General features: G+C 41.5%; 1 protein-coding gene across 14 annotated transcripts in view; it reads right to left on the bottom strand.

The window, feature by feature from the left end:
- The window catches only part of RAD51B (RAD51 paralog B), a 623,368-nt gene that overhangs the window by 147,899 nt on the left and 459,330 nt on the right, over positions 1–16,139 (bottom strand). The window contains exon 9 of one of the 14 annotated variants that reach the window (XR_004620516.1): positions 1,678–1,867. The exons of the other annotated variants lie outside the window; for them this stretch is intronic. The gene's annotated coding sequence lies outside the window, so the exon portion shown is untranslated. The remainder of the gene's footprint in view (positions 1–1,677; positions 1,868–16,139) is intronic. 14 annotated transcript variants of the gene reach the window in all.

The following is a 16,139-nucleotide window of genomic DNA, read 5'->3' as shown; positions in this document are numbered from 1 at the left end:
TTAAACAGAAATGTATCAGATCAATTTAGGGGAATTAGGAAAGAAATCAGTAATGCTTTAAATGAAGCTCACATTAGTAAAATTAGTAAAATTCTTCTAAGAAATGGGTAAAAATATATTTCCCAAAGATGACTACCCAGTAAAGTGGAAAGGCTGGAATTCTGGTGACCTGGATCCTAACTTGCTAACTAGTTGCATGATTCTGAAAAGCCACTTCCGGTGAGTGAGGCTTGGTTTCCTCATCCAAAATAAGAGATCGATTCCAGCAGCTTAATTTGGCAATGGACAGGACAAAGAAAAGAGCATATATAGGGAAATTGGAAAAAGTGAGGAATTCAGAATAAACAAGACAATGATTTCACGGTTTAGATTTCACTCTTTTAATTTAGAAGCCTATCAACACATGCCAATTAAACTCACCTTACTGATCAGATCTAACAAAGTGACTGAAGTGCCCACCTCATTTATTTTTACGAGCCTGGAGCCACAACTTTCAAACGGAAGGTTGTTTTCTGTGGGTTTACACAAAGCACGGCCTTGATGGAGGTGGGATTAGAACAGTTTTTTCCTGCAATTCAAGTATTCTAACCTAATGCTGCGAACCTTGAGATTGCAACAAAAGATTTGGGATAATATTTTCACTGAAGTGACACTTGGCGGGGGGGGTGCCAGCAACTACTGCCTGAGTTATGGCACAGACACAGTACAGAGACTTGGCTTTTCTCTGTTGCTTTTTCAACTGATGACTCTCACTGAGACTGTAAAAGCCAATGATCCCTGCTCCATCCCCCCCCCCATCTCTCTGTGGGGAATTATAATATGATCAAATACTCTTAATTATACACACACACTGACATCCTGAGGAAACTGATGAAAACTACCTGGCAGAAAGCACAGGTGTATATTAACTTCAACCATCTGGGGCCTGCGGGGGCACTAACCACAATCCTTGCCTTTTACTCCCCAAGTGAGATGTCATTCTGAGACCATGTGTGTGGTCAGTTAATCATGTGTGTTTCAGTTTGGCTGAGTGACTATGCTCTGCAATTTCACTTTGGTCCCTTCACATTCTTAGCTTTAGAGATGACCAAAAACCCCTGTCAGAGAGGAATAATTGGGAGGGAAAGTAGCCTCCTCACTGGCCGAGTGGAGCCAGACATGCTACATGGTTTCCAGGAGCTGCTTAGAAGCCCACTTTAAGCACAAGAAAGTCTCTAGAACCCTGGGGCTTTGAGAAAGAGGCAATTTAAGAGAATGACAGTATAAAAGCCTGGAATTTCAGGAAGTGGTTCCAGGGACAATGAGTATATACAAATGAAGTGGAATCACTTTTTCCAGGCAATCCACTTCCACAGACAATGCAATCAGATGGAAATAACTAGCATTTATGAGCATGTGAGCACACACTAGATGTTTCTAGATACCACAGCAGTGACCAACAGCGGAAGAGGGTGAGTGGATCCCTTTGTGACCAGCAGCCTGTCTCTTCACTGTTATAACTTCACCACACCCATGGGAGCCTAGCTCACCAACCAGCCCAGCAAGAGTGCCTTGATTAAAATGTGATGTCCCTGGTCACTAATAGTTCTCTTGGGACGTAAAGGGAAAGGAGCCAAACCACATCACAGGAGAAGCAGACAAAAAATCTCTTCCCTTCCCGTCCAGACAGATCCTCACCACAGAAATTGTCTTCTCACCAACTCTTCTGCTGTCCATTCTAACCTTCACATTTGCTTCCATTTTCCTGCCTTTCCATTTACACTTCACACACTTCTGGCATTTCTCTCCTCTCCCTATGGTGGGGGTGAATACTTCAGTTAACTCCAGGCAGACCAGGTGACATCATTTCCCATATCCACTCTGAGGCCTAGAAAATGGATCAGAGACAGGAAGGTAGATAAAGCCAGAAAGGGGATTTTCTCTGCTGGCCTCTCAGTGTACCTCTCTCTCAATAGTTCCCTGTTCTTTTCCCTTTAAAGCCCTTAGCAGTCGTGGACCAAATCCTGTCAACTTCAAACTTGAAAAAATGTTGGCAAAAATCTGTACATCAAAAATTATTTCCAATGTATACATTTTTATCAGATGAAAGAGAGAATGATTTTTTTTTAGATGTATTCATTCAGCTACTCATCATCCAATAAATATTTACTGAGTTAGTTCCATGTACCAGTTGGGCAGGGTGAGATCGGCTATGGGTCTTTGGTAAATAATGGCATGTGACCTCTGTCAGGCTGAGTAAGCCCGGCAATGTCAGTCTATCCTTGAGTGAGAAGCTCCACTTATGATTTCCTAGAACAAATCACAGTGGAACAACACAATATGGCAAATAGCTATCCAATATAACTTTGTTGCTGTTATTGGATGAAGATGCATTGTTGGAAAGCACACATAAACTAAGTTCCCACAAGACACCTCTCTGAGTCTGAATGTTCTCACCTGTGAAATGGGCATCAAGCTACCAGCTTCATTGCTTCCACAAGACTGCAGTGAGAATCAAGAGAGATAATGTTTATAAGAGTGGAATGTAGACATGAACTACTGTTGTGATTGCTCAGTCTTGAGGTCACTGACAAGAGTAACTCAACTCTTTGTTTCAACCAATACAGAAGCACTTCTAGAGGGAGGTGGGCTCAATGAGATCAGTCACCAGTAAATTAAATCATCCTAGTCTTAAAGGGAACAAGAAATAGCTATTGGCAGAAACACGCTCTGTATAAATTAATACATAGTGATTGAAAACAGGGACTATTTCAGTTATGAAAACAAAAGAAGCCCATGTGCTAACAGTTCAACATATTGGGGTGGTCCTCAACTAATTAGGTCGGGTAGGATGAGGATAAGAGAGCTAATATTTTGTCCCACCTCTATATAAAGTTTATGAGCCTATGGAAACAGTCCAGTGCTTCTCAAATTGGAGTGATATATGGATTCCTTTGGAAGAAAAAAAAATTATTTGAGACATCCAAAACACATTTAAAAACCTCCAGGAGAACTTAGCACCTAGGCAACCTTAGACCAGGTTTCAGAATCAACTTCAGAAACTAAAGATATCCTTTTTAAAAATGTCTTTTAATTGCTAAGTACTGTCTTTATGATATCTTTCAAGTAAACACATAAAGGATGTAAAATCCCATGGACTATGCAGACCCCAAATACCCACAGCCTCCATTTTGAGAAATAGACTTCTGTCTCACCCTTTCTTTTCTATGGATGAAGGAACTCGGGGCCTGTGAAGACAAAGTGACTCTCCTAAGCCACACACAGGGCTTATTAGCAAAAGTGAGCCATAAGCCCAGGTTGCCTGATTTCTACAGCAAGGCACTCTCCATCTTTAGACAAGGCCTCCTCTGTTTGCGGCAGAGCTCACACTATCTGCTCCAGACAGATATGGGTATTGTGTTAGCCCAGAGACAGGGAAGCAGATGGAGGCAAGAAGGTTTGAAGGGGAGGTGATGTGGGTGTGGCCGATGCAGGACATCACTGTGGCTCAGAGAGCAAGTTTGCTATGAGAGGTATTTCCAAGGCCAGATGCTTTTGCTCACCATTTAAACAAAAAAACTCTGGTGGAAAGCACAAGCAGTTTTAATAGTGGTAGAATTTCTGCCTAACAAGTTTGGGCAGAAAAGTAGGAAGAACACCATCTCAAGCTAAAAACTGGGCAGGACTTGCAGAAGGCATGAGGTTATAATTCAGGGTGGCCAATTTAATCAGCTCATATTCATTATACACCCACATCCACATGATGCTTTACAACAAACCCCTTTCCTCACTCTGAAGCATCCACGGGCCTGTTTTAAATGGGCCACCCTGTACATGTTGGGAATCTGGCCAAGGTGTTAAGGCAACTGCTTCCCTTCCTAAGAAAAATAGGGTAGATTTTTAGTCAACCACAAGTAAAGGTTAAAGCCTCTAGTTTTACATCCTATCTGAAAGCTGGGAAAGACTTGGGGAATCCGTTTTCCAGGAAGCTGTTTTTAGAGCTCAGTAATATATTAAACCCTTCAATTTTGGACCGATATCTATGCTATCTACCTTTTCAGACTTTCCCCTGCGACTTCCCTGGATGCATTCACCCTTCTAATTGGAGCTGAACTCAAGTCCTTTATTAATATTCCCACATAATGACTCTTATGAAGCTTTATGGCCCTTCAGTTATGTCTAATTAGCCAATCAGCGATTTTGGTCACTTCTAGCCTTTGGAAAATGAACTCATTGAAACTACAGAAAGCATAGTCTTACCTCTGCCTTTTTAAACTGCTAAGGATATCTTCAGCTTTACTGATTTACCAAGAAACTTTTGATAGCAATCTGATGAGAGGGCTGACTGGGCCTTTTCCCTTGACATTCCCCCAGCTGGGCTTAGCAAGCTTCTGGTAGCAGGTGGTCTCTGAACACCAGGGAGCAAGGCGGCACAAGCCATCCTACTTGGGTCCCTGCCCAACAGTGTTGGCAGGTGCTGTGACTTTTCCAAGATATCTCTGACACTTCCAAAGATGGTGACTCACACAGGAAGGTATCAGATCATGAAGAAAGACTAAAAATCTGCCCCGATATCAGACAATTCTCTGATAAATTTCTCCTTCCTACAGGATGATGTCCACTAGAAGTCCTCCAGGAAGCTCAGGACAGGATTCAAGACCTTCTAATTATAGCTTGTAAGAGAAAGCACACAGTAGGTGTTCAACTAGCCAATGCTGAGTGATTGGTTGTTTTCGTTTTTTTTTAATTTGGGTTAGTTTCAACAGGTGGTTTAGGAAAGTGAGATGGGTTCAAGAAGTAGTAAATACAAAAGGATAGACAGCACAGCTTGTTTGCAATGGCTCTGCATGTCTTCAAAGATATGAACAGGGAAAAATAGGCATTTTTCAAGGCATTTAGGCAAACAGCCATAAGAGCTATGACCTAATCAGGCCACTTTAGTAACACCATCACTTTTTATAAAATCCTTAGCTGACCCTTTGGCCTTTGCCTTGGGTATGTATGGAACAAATAGCAGGTGGTGTATTTGGCATGCCCTCTAGTTCAGGAGTAGGTCTGGGGCCCCTGGATCTGTAGGAATCTTCTAGCTTAAGAAACAGAACATTACCAATATTCTGAAAACCTCTTGTGTAATCCCTCCCCACTGGCATTATTTTTTCTCCCAACAAGAGTTAACCTTCATTCTAAACTTGGTGATTTTCATTCAAGCTATTGTCAACAGTTCAAAAATCCTGCCAATATAAAGGACAAATTTCTTTTATTTTTCACTGGAATCAAATCAGCTAATTCATTAATTTATGCAACAAAGGTTTCTCGAGTACCCAGTGTGTGTCAAGCAAAGACTTGGGCACTGGGGAAATAGCCGTGTAAAAGGCAAGGTTCGAACAAGACAAGTGTGGTCCCTGTCCTCACAGAGCTCACAGCCTAGATAAGCAGTTACGCAAATCATTAGTTGTAATTGTGCAAAGAGCTCTGTGGGTGAGCTCAAGGGTACTCTGTGCGGTGTATCTGGAATGGTCACCTGGTAGGGGAAGGAGTGCCTGAGAAAACACCATGGGTGGACATCAGAGGCAGAAGATCCTGCACGAGGTGTCAATGAAGAAATAGAATCATTTAAGCATCATAGTTTGTTTACTAGGCCCAAACCCTTAAAACGCAGGGTCTGTAAAGAGAAATATAGTAAATGGTGAAGAGTTTGGAAGCCACTGCTCCAGGGTGACCCACTAGCCACAGAAGCTGGGATGGGAGAAAGAGAGCATTAGGCAAATTCAACTTTACCATCACACACAAGGAGATGAAGGAAAACCCTCGTACCCAGGCTCCTGAATTCCGTTTCCTGAGATCAAGCAGCAGAGCGGTTCCAGGTCTAAATAGGGTGGTGCCGTTTCGGTTGTGGAAGCAGTTCCTTCTCCACTAAGCTTTACAAACCATGACTGTGTCAGTTTTTCCAGGCAGGAGAAATGGGTGGAAAGCCAGGCCACATCTTAATAGGGCCCGGGTGAGCTAATGGCTGTGATTATTTCATTGTCTCGGATTCACGCCAGCCCAGGCTCATCAGATACAGGCACAATCCAGGAGAAACATGACCTCACTTTCGACATGGGACTGCACACTCAGATGCCAATAGGAATTTAGCGATCCCTTAGCGCAGGTAAAACTGAGCTCTTTACGGTTCCAGCTAATGAGAAGCATACCAAAGTTACCTAAAACAGTAAAGCTAATATTGACATTAACATACTAGATACTGCTAGGGTAGGGGAAGCCAGGAAAAACTTCTGAGACCATCTGTGCTAAGTGTGTCACATCCATAATAAGGTATGTATTTAAGATAAATTTCCATCTCTTTAAATAATTAAGTACCAGATTTCTAGAAAGCTATAACCCCACTGGGACTGCAAGGTTGTTAAGTGGTTAGGGCTATAAAGGTGAGAATCTCAAGATTTCAATTGTGTCACAAATTGTCCACTGACTTGCAAAAGTCTTTACCTACATAACTTTTGTTCCTCAGTTTTCCCAACAATAGAAAAGCAATTCCATCACTGAGATTGCACAGCTGTGAGAAGAACAGGGGTTCTGCAATAAGAAACATACATGCATTCACAGATATGTTTTCAGAACCTTCCACTCTATTAGGCCAACATCCATTAGAAGACCCTAGGAAGCACAACACAAGGCTCGATGCATTTCAATTGCAGCTTATAGCATGTTCAATCATTAGCCATGCAGTAAATTTTTCTCATGCCCCTACTATATGCCACAGTCAGACCCTATACCAGACACTAGGGAGAGAATAGTGATTAAAAACAGACTCATCCCCTGCTCCAACAGAGCTTAGATTTTGCTAAGGGAAGCACCAGAATTGACTCTTAGCTCCTTTGTGAGCTACGGCACTGGGCAACTCACTTATTTTCTCTGTTAAGTTTCATTTCCTCACGTGTAAAATGAAGACAATATAACCGGTTTGGTATGTGAACATGCCTAAAATTATATCTGACACATACAAGGTGTCTAAGAAATGTTGGGTCTTTCCTTCCTTTCTCCAAATCACAAAGAAGATAATAATATTTACAGAGTTTCAATAAAGGATGTTTTGCAAATACAAATAAATAACTAAGCCATTATTATCACTGACTACATGATAGGCAATGTGGTATAGTGGAAAGCTGTCTGGCTCTGGACACAGAGAGGCCACAGTTAAATTCTTGACTCTCCTGCACTGGATATGTGGCTTTGAGCAGGCTATTTAAACCTCTCTGGGCTTCCATGTCCCCATCTGTGAAATGGCAATGAGAGAGCAGTTCTGAGGATTGAATAAGATGATAAACACTACATACCTAGGGTAATAAGCAGTGGCAAGTAACTGGGTGATTTGCCAGTAATGAGAAACACATACACACACAGCCCATCTCAAAGAAACTGGTTAGATTTAATTACCATAGTACTATTTGTACATACCTTTTTCCATTTACTTCATCTATTCACAGAGACACAAAAATACGTATCAAAAGAAAATATCATTTTCCTAAGAATGGCATATATCACAGCAGTGTTCCTGGGGAGAAGCAGTCAAAGGCGCCATGAAAAGGTAATGCACCACCTTAAGGAGGGAAGAAAGTTCTGTTTGGTTCTCATGTTGTTATTCTTTCAGGGACCTCAGAAGAAAAAGAGGTATCTCCTTTAATTTTACCATTTCTTCTTAATCATCTATAAGTCCAGCTTTTTTACTTCTAGCTATCAGAACACCAAGTGAGGATCTTAGAATTCTAATTAACGCTGTATATAAACAGCATTTGGGTAAAATTCAGATACCTTCCAGGAAACATAATAGATAAATACCATCTGGGAAGTCCTCTAGTCAATATTCTCCTTCCCTAAGCACGCACTGTTGGGTCCGTAGTATATGCAGATATGAGAGTCAAGAGATCTTTCGCAAATATGAAAAAGGCATTAACGTGGGTGTAAAATGATGATTTATTTAGTTTGTTTGGGAAATGTCTCTAAGTAACTTAGTGAGGGACAAAATGAGTTGGGTCAGCCCTGGACAGCTGGGGAATATGCCTCAAGCCCTATGACTTGAGCCAAGTGGGGCATCTTGGAAGAAGGCAAAGGCTCTGATAGCCTCCCCCTCCACACACCCTACTGGGGCAGAGGAGTCCTCAGAAGAGTTTCACCTGACACAGCCACCAACATTTTATTCCTTCTTTACAGAGATCACTTCCCTAGCTCACAGAGGTGGCAGCCACTTAGGGAATCCTATCTCTTTTCTGGACTCTCTCTCTCTCTCCTGAGTAAATTACCAAGTCTAGACTTAGCATCTATTTTCTCATGAAACCATGAAGGAATCAAAGGCAGTGGTGGTGAAGTATAAAGACTGTCTGACTATTCCATCAAATCTTCTCCAGTCTCCAATGTTTCCCTTTCCTTTCTTCACTTTCTGCTGGCCAGCTCATGTCCTTTTCACTGAGAAAAGTCAGGCCCCCAGAAGAAAACGTCATGCTCACACACCAAGTCTATTAGCCTGCTTGCAGTTATACTCATGTAATCTTCCTTCCTTTCTGTTCCAATGGATAAGTAGTACTGTTTCAACCTAAGTCCTGCTTCAACTGCTTCAACCTAATCCATGTGGACTTGTACCCCATCCTTTCCCACATCCTCCAGGTCCTTGCACTAGTGGTATCCGATTTTCTCTCTGACATTATCACATCTTCCCTTTCTACTAATTATGTTCATCACTACAAAAATACAAAATAAAAATACCTTTGATCTCTCCAGCTACCTCTCCATTTCCTTGTTTCTAGTCATAGCAAAACACCTTTAAAAATTGTCCTTGCCCTCTGTTTTTACTTCCTCACCTACCTCTGATTCTTTCTTCAACCTACTCTAGTCAGGCTTATATCCCCAACACTTCCTTAAAAAACACTCTTCCAAGGTCACCATTGACTGTATGCTGCCAAATTCACGGGTCAACTCTCAGTACTCACCTCACTTGATCTCTCAGCAGCATTAGGTCTGGCTCCTTTCTTCCTGAAAAAATTGCTTCATTTGGCTTTCAGAAAAATCACATGCTCATGGACTTCCTCCCCACCTTACCATCCCTTCCCTCCTAGTCTTACAGATCTCCCCCTCTTTTGGCTTCTAAGTGTTGCTGTACCCCCAAGATCAGTACTTAGCCCTTTCCCTTTCAGTTCAGCCCATTCCCCTGGCCTCCAGACTCATATAGTTAGTTGTCTACCTGGGATCTCCACTTGCATGTTTAACAGACATTTCACACTCAACTTTTCTAGGACTGAAATCCCTCCCTGCTCGCCTCCATCCAATCGGCTCTTCTCCTCAACATGGTTAGATTTTTTTTGGCCTAAATAATAACTCCATGGGACTTCATAGGAAAAACAACAACAACAACAACAAAACAAAAAACAAAAAAACATTCCCAGAGTCATCTAGGTCCCAAAATCTAGAGACAATTCTTGATTTTTTTTTTTTAATATTCACACTTCATATTCAATCTATCTGCAGGGCTTGTAAGCAGTTTCTTCAAAATTTACTGCAAATCTAACCACTTCTCACCCCCTCCACCACAGCCACACAGTCCAAGCCACCATCATCTCTCACCTGGATTAGTGTTGTGTTTCCTGACTGGCCCCTAGCTTTCACTCTGGCCCCTTTATAGTCTATATTCCATACAGCAACCTGAATGATCTTTCTAAAATGTATTATCACGTCATGTCCATCCCTGGCTTAAAACTTTACATCATGCTTAGAATAAAGTCTAAACTCCTTCCCTTGCTTTACATTCCTTAGGCCATGCTTACCTCTCCATCTAACTCATCAGTTTCCTCAGGTCGTTATGAATATAAAACTAGATTTACAAAGGAACTTTAAAATTATTAGGCACCATAAGTAGATGACGTTGTTGCTATGGTTATATTGGATCAGTTGCCCTCTGGGAAAGGGTTTAAATATGTCTTCTAAACATAAAGTGTAATTCCTGCCAATAGCTGCATATTATTACAAACAGATTGTGTAACAGGCAAATTCTTTCATTCTCATTAATAGGTTCAGTCATTACCCTCTTGCTATATATTTAACTCTGTCTTTTTTCCCTTCTGGATGTGGGATGTCCCTTGCAGGAAACAGCAGCTGTGTCACTAACCCTGGATGTGGTCCAAGGCCATTTCCATATCCTGTGGGAGAAGCATCCCCTCAAAGTTTGTTTTTGCAGCACAAAGTAGAAGAAAGATCATTTTTAAAAATATACATTGTATACAGCAGTTTTTGTCCAGAAGTGACTTCTGTATGACCCGAAGAGATGACTAGGTCTCCAATTTTGCAACTTGTACTGAGCTAGTCATTACAATTATTCCATCCATTACTTGGGTGAAATAGGCTGTGGAATGGAATCTAGCAGCCAGAAATAATGTATAATGACTCGGGAGGGAAAATGAAGGATGTGGCACCCAAGTTAAAGAATAGGAGCTTACAGAAGAGGAAGTCAATGACTGAGTTGCCCCAAAATTCCAAAGCCAAGCAGCTAACTTTTTTTCCCTTCAAAAGGGTAGCACGCCAGTTTCATATTTTACCCAAGAAGAAACGACGGTAGGACCAGAAGAGCACCTTAGAAAATACAGCAATATGTTGTGGGTCACCAATACTACTTCCTGAGTTCTAATTTTCTTCGGGAGGTTTTCCATAATTCGACTCCATGGCCTCAATTCGTGCAAGAGCTGGTGTGCTGAAGCACAACATGCCAAATCTGACACAATGCCAAGAAAATCCTGATGGTGGTTTCTTAAATGAGTTTCTAACTTTCACAAATAGCCAAAACCATTGGCGCTAAGATATTTGCCTTAAGTGACTTTTATTTTTAGATGAAAGGTCAACAAACACACGAACAATCTGGGGATTCAAGCAATGAGCCCAATGGGTGATATCAATATGGAGTCATGTCTCAGGTCCCAAGAGGGATGAATCACAGGCCTCCTCAGGACAAGCCAGAGCTGAATGCAGGGAGGACAGCTGGGCACTGGCTAAACTGAACCTCCAAGGGATGCAGGAGGCTGTGGCTTTTTGTGGTTACCATCTCGTTGCACACAGAGGGGGGAAAAAATACAATAAGACTAAAAAAAGAAAAGAAGAAAAGATTCCAAAACTACCCTGAAAATGAGCCACAAAATCCCAACATGATTTTGCAGTCACACTTCAGATGTTTGCCATCTATTTCATTTAGCCTCCTTCAGACTTTCCCTTCTAATTCTTAGACGGCACATCTCTCTTATAAATTCACTGCTCTTGTTCCTTTCTTTATGTAGCAGCAGGATGTTCCCTACTTGGGGAAATAGGCATGGCTTTCTTGTCTTGGGACTTTAATTGATTTATCTCATTCACCACTTTGGGGGTGAAGTAAAGACACTAGAGCAGCAGCCTGGATAACAGATACGCAGCACACATACTGCCCCCCCCCTCCCCGCATGGAGCTCAGGGGGGTGCTCGACAATTACAATATAGCACTCTAAGCCACCACTATTAGCCATTTGGAGTAGAATGGAAGATGGAACCTATTTGCCATTTCTGGCTAGAAGCATCTAGATATTATAGGGAGAAGGAGGAGGAAGAGGAGGAGAAGGAGGAGGAAACACATATTCTCTACAGGAAGAAAAAACATCATCAATGACAAAACCAAAACAAATATGAGAGAATTCAAATGTCTGCCTTTACTCTTGTAGGTGGACATAAGCCTGAAGATTTAGTCGACTGGGAAAGAGTATGCCTAAGAGGGAGGACATGGGCTTTGCCACATACGGGCTGTCCTGGGATTCTGAGGAATTTATTCAACTTCTCTGAGGCTGTTTACTCACTTGTGACTGTGCAGGTAAAATAGCTGCTTTACAGGATTCTATAAAAATTACAAGAGAAAAATGAAAATAAATACTTGGGTCCTGATTAAAGATAGCTCCTTTTCTGATTAGCTATCTGGTGTTCTAGTTCTTAGAAGCAACTCTACCCAGCTTTAGTAATATTTCCTTAGTGAAAAAACAACACCTTTAAATTTAATCAGCGGTAAATAAATAGCAGAATTCTGCAAACTCTTTTTGGCATCCAGATCAATAGCCATTAAGATAAGAATCAATTCTAGAATGTTCCCCCATGAGCTCTTCTTTTCTATGTGGTTGCCAGAGGTCTCGGAATGCTCATACTCTTAAAGATACATTTCAAAACAATGCATTTTTCAGAAGTTTTCCTTTGTTTCCCCTTTTCTACCCAAGTTGTGACCCCAGCAGTTGCCTCCATCGCTAAAAATTCCACTTCCTTAGGACCCAACAGAACTACCTCTTGATCCCTCTCCTCCAAGAGAAGATGACCATTTTGGCCTGCATCTTTTATCTGGGTCATATTGATCACAAACCTAGCCTTTCTGAGTAACCTTTTTCAGTCCTGAGTCCTCTGCCTAAAATACTCTCCTCCAGTTTTCTGCCTCATGGATTCACCTCTTGTCACCTCCATTAGCCTTCTCTGGACTTCCCCATTCCTAAGAAGCAATGGCTCCCTTCTCATGCATTCCTTCAATCCTTATAAACCTATATTTCAAATATCTGTTCATGGATCTTACTCTACTTTATGTTTTCTTTTTATATTTTCAAGTCTGGTATATAGTAGGTATTAAATAAATATTGAGTAAGCAAATTAATGAATAAACTAATTCTTAAAAGGTCTCAGTTTTTCAAAGGGCCCCTTACAACTCATGCATAAGAATATAGGTCTGTGCATAGTGAAGAGAAGGGCCATATGCACCCCAATGTTCATAGCAGCATTGTCTACAATAGCTAAATCGTGGAAGGAGCCGAGATGCCCTTCAACAGATGAATGCTTTAAGAAGTTGTGGTCCATATATACAATGGAATATTACTCAGCTATCAGAAAGAACGAATTCTCAACATTTGCTGCAACATGGACGGCACTGGAGGAGATAATGCTGAGTGAAATAAGTCAAGCAGAGAAAGACAATTATCATATGATTTCTCTCATCTATGGAACATAAGAACTAGGATGATCGGTAGGGGAAGAAAGGGATAAAGAAAGGGGGGGTAATCAGAAGGGGCAATGAAGCATGAGAGACTATAGACTCTGAGAAACAAACTGGGGGTTTCAGAGGGGAGAGGGTGGGGGAATGGGATAGACTGGTGATGGGTAGTGAGGAGGGCACGTGTTGCATGGTGCACTGGGTGTTATACGCAACTAATGAAGCATCGAGCTTTACATGGGAATCCGGGGATGTACTGTATGGTGACTAACATAATATAATAAAAAATCATTAAAAAAAAAAGAATATAGGTCTGTGGTAAGTCTTGGAGTCCTCCAAATCAGCTGTAAAAAATAGGAAGGTGGGGAGCTTCCCATTTCATAGATACCATCTAATTTAGTCTAGATAATAAAACCACTACCAAGGAAATGAATACCAAGCACAATTTGAAAAATATTATTGGCCTCATCTTTTAGTTTCAACAATATATCTCATGAATGGTTTTATTAAGTGGCCATTTTGTAAAGGCTTTTAGGTTGCTCATCACCCTGGACCAGACACAATTACAAGGATTCCACAGCAGTCTGCAGTCCCTTCCTGCATTTTATAAAGAGCACTTCGAAATGCTCTGGAAGAATCTGTTTTTATGTCCTAAAGCTCCTAAGAGTGAAATGTTACAGTTGGAAGCTGCCTGAAGCTCATTTATACACTGAAGTTATTAATCCCCTTCTTATATGTTTGATATAAGCCCTAGGGCACTTGGGAGAGTGATCCAATTACCCAATTCAGAGAATTGCCCTTTTCTTTCAACCAAGTTCAGAGCTCTGAAATTTTGTTCCACCAATGACTTTTTGTTTCAGTCAAACAAGGTCACGGAAGAGGCCAATATCTGCCAAGGCCAACAGGGGTTTCATTTACATGCCCACTAATTCGAGCAACATAAGAACCTCTTGAGAGCATTCAACTAGGGTGTAGGACAACAGCCTGTTATTTACTTACCAGCTCCCAAAGCTACCACAGGCAGTTTTTTTCTATTTAACATTTTTGGTTACCATTTTGAACTTAATCAAACTCATCTTCCATGCATCTGGAAGATGCAGTGGAATTTGCCAGTAGGCAAGGAACCCCTAGGGATATGTTCCGATGAGCCCTGAGGGAAGGCGGCTCCACCAGGCACACTCTGCATTTCCTTAAAGTTGAACATTTCCAAAGGTGGCCGGTTCATGACTATAAAACAGCAGTTTTCTTTTACTGTTCATCATCTGCCACAGGCTTATATTAGTGATTTTTATTTGTTTATATTTGTTGTTTCCTTTATAATGAATATTAAAACATGAGTCGGTCTACTTTAGTTAAGACTGCAACACTTCCAACATGGCCAGAGAGAAGATGGTCTGGCCAATGTCCTGTCATTGTCAGAGACACAAGCTATCTGTTGGAATGGACTGTGGTGTGTTTGTTGTTTGATGCTAATGAACAATTGAGAATAAGCATTTAGCAGATGGTCCAGAGAAATAAGGCAAGATGTCAATCTATTTACCAAAATGTCCAGGACTCCCACTTTGTAAATTTGTGAACAATTCAAATGACACTAAGGTTGTTAAGAGAAAAGTTCATCTTAGGGATGTTTATTAAATTCAAGGATAACTAGTTATCAGAAAAATATGTTTCTTCAATTTACCAAACAGTGATACCAGTCTTTGAACTGCTCTGTGTTTGCAATACTGCAATCAACAGAAACATCTGGAAAACTCTCCTTCCTGCCTGAGTATTTCACAAATGTATTAAAATTATCACTGGAAAAAAGTCAGGAAATGAAAAGGGAAGGGAAAAAATATTATATTCTTCCAGTGGCCCAATCATAAAGCCAATAGTTTTTGCATCTGATATGTCAAAGAGGTGACAAAATTTTATAAACAGTTGTAAACATGACTGATAAAAAGCAAAGGAAGAAAAGATAGCTTAAAAATAGAATTTAGACAGTCATACAGTTTCTGATACATACTGCTCAGTTGAGAGAATATCTTGTTTTGGGAATAAAAGGAAAGAATTCATAGATTGTACTTATTAGTTAATGAATCTGGTCGATGAAAGACCCTTCCTGGGTTTTAATCTCAAGCCTTGAAATTCATCATGTGGTTTGGGAAAGGCTTACTCTGCCACCTAACCTCAGTTTCTCCAGATGAAATATGTACGTTGTCTGAGACAGCATGAGTCATCAAATAGAATGCCTCTGAAAATAACACTGCTCGCAAGCTCTGAGGTTCAACTGCCTTCAGCAGTCCAGAGACCTAAAACCTGGACAGCCTAAGACAAAGAGGATAGTTCTGTGCTTTCTAGCAGTGCGATCAAGGTGTGGGTAAACATCATCTCACATCTTTCCTCATTGAACAGCTAAACTGGGCACAGAACCTGACTCCAATATTCCATATTTCATATGCAGGCCTTTACCTTCCCTCCTAGTCCCCTGAAGCTCTGGCATTAAAGTCTGTTCTGAGGCAACCCACAAAGTACTTTTTCCTCCCACCTCACTTTCACTTGGCTGTGAATTCCAGCGTTGGGGATCCAGTCCCAAGCACGTTCTTCGGGCCCAGGATAGGATGAGAAATGTGCCGGGTTACTAAATCCCTGGTGCACTCACCCCAGCGCGGCCTCCCCACAGCTGAGGGAAGTCAGATGCCAGCATGGAGACACGGCATCTCTCTGCCCCAACACCTGCCAATTCCTGCCTAAAACTATCCAAAGAACGCAGGGGTCTAGGGAGCCTGAGTGGGAAAAGGGTTACTGGCAGAAGGGAAAACACGATCCTGGTCTCAAAGCAGCAATAAAAATAAAATTAAACCCTCCCCCACACACATAAGATTCTTTATGTCTTCAATTGAAGCTGCCTGAGTACTTCACACTGGAACTACGTGCAAAAGGATTTTCTGCACAAACAAACCACACACACAACAGACCTTACTGCTCCCTTGAAGGGGCTTATTTAAGGCCAAACAAGGCCTCCCATCATTCCTGGGAGAGATCATTGTCCCCCTTGTTGCCACAGCGCCCTGTGAGGCTGTGGGAAACAAATGACCTCAGCGGCACTGCAGTGTGTGTCACTGCAGAAGAAAAGAGAGGCGAGGGGGCCGGGGGAGGGAGG

This window comes from Ailuropoda melanoleuca, chromosome 14 (genome assembly GCF_002007445.2).
Source record: "Ailuropoda melanoleuca isolate Jingjing chromosome 14, ASM200744v2, whole genome shotgun sequence".
Taxonomy (NCBI): Eukaryota; Metazoa; Chordata; class Mammalia; order Carnivora; family Ursidae; genus Ailuropoda; species Ailuropoda melanoleuca.
This window is presented reverse-complemented; position numbering and strand designations above follow the sequence as displayed.